Genomic DNA, 1,498 nt, shown 5'->3' with positions numbered 1-1,498 from the left:
CACCATCGACATATCAGCGCGCGGCACAAGGGGGAGCGTTCTAGGATATTCTCTATGTGTGCCTTGACCTTATGCCAATAGGATATGTAGTTAGACTAGATCTATGTATTCATATCCTTACCATATTGGTATTGTGTAATTCCCTATATAAAGGGCTCCTATCAATGAATAAGATGATGATTCTCTTGCTATCTCTTTGTCTCTACACTTTATCCTTCATCAAATCTCATTTTTTTTGGATTTGATGTTGTTAGGGAGACTTATGTTTCAATTAGGGCTGGGCATAAAAAATGGAAATCCCGATCCCGTCCCGGTTCCGTCCTGAAATTTGACGGGATGGGATGGGATTTCAATGTAAAAACACTAGGTCCGTCCCGTCCCGTCCCGTAAGAAAAACAACGGGATGGGCCATGGGATTGAAAGTTTAAGACCCGTAAGGCCCGTCCCATCCCGTGTATAAATTAAAAGTGATATTAGCCGTTGGTTTTTTCATCTCAACGGTTGGTTTTGACCCATAATACTAACCAGTAACCCTCATTTCATTTGCAATTCACGTCTGACTAATCTTGAAATCCTTCTCATCACCTCTCTCATCGCAAAACCCCGTTACTGTATTCGTCTTTGTTCTTCAGCACTGACGACTTTTCCGGCGCCTCGGCCTTTCTTACCAGTAAGAAGATGATCGAATTATCAAACTCTACAAGATTGTGTAAGTAGCCCTCCAATTTGATTTCGTTTCTGGATTCGATTGGGTTTTTACGGAATTGGTTTTCTGGGTTATTGGACTACTGTGTTCACCGCAAAAACATTGGTTAGGGTTCCATGGGTCAATCCTCGATCTTTAGTTGAACCTTGAGCTTGATTATTCCTCGTCTTAATTCAATTGACAGAGAGTCGAAGATGAGCATAAACTTTGGAGGCTAACAGTAGTACTTTCATTGGCTATGGTGACTTTGGCATATATGTATGAATTGGTTATTTGACATAATTGAATAAAGTAGATGATACTGGTAACGAGGAAGAGACGTTTATATTTGGTGACCTTAATAAATCAATGTGCCCCTCATATGAACTGAGCTTTCATTGTGATTACAAGTACATTAGATTTATGATTGGTTAATTCTAGTTTGATTATGGGTTAAGGGTGTTATTCTAGTTTTATTCTACTTTGCCATTCCTCAGACATTTTGGATTATGGATGTTCAGATTTTGAAATATTTTCATATGGATGTAGAACCAGATCATTAGAACCAAGTTATTAGATTTTATTTTTTTTCAGTTTTGGTGGCCAGGACTAGGCCCGTCCCGTCCCGATCCCGTTCGGGACGGGACTTAGCTAGGATCAACTTTCTAAAACGCAAGGCCCGTCCCGATCCCGATCCCGTCCCGAGTGCAACGTCTAGGACGAGTTGTGGGATGACCTCAATCCCGTCCCATCTCGTCCCACGCCCACCCCTAGTTTCAATTAGTTATGGTGCTTCTCCCCATGAGTTTTTTT

The sequence above is a fragment of the Fragaria vesca genome, linkage group LG2 (genome assembly GCF_000184155.1).
Source record: "Fragaria vesca subsp. vesca linkage group LG2, FraVesHawaii_1.0, whole genome shotgun sequence".
NCBI lineage: Eukaryota > Viridiplantae > Streptophyta > Magnoliopsida > Rosales > Rosaceae > Fragaria > Fragaria vesca.
Note: the sequence above shows the minus strand (reverse complement) of the source record.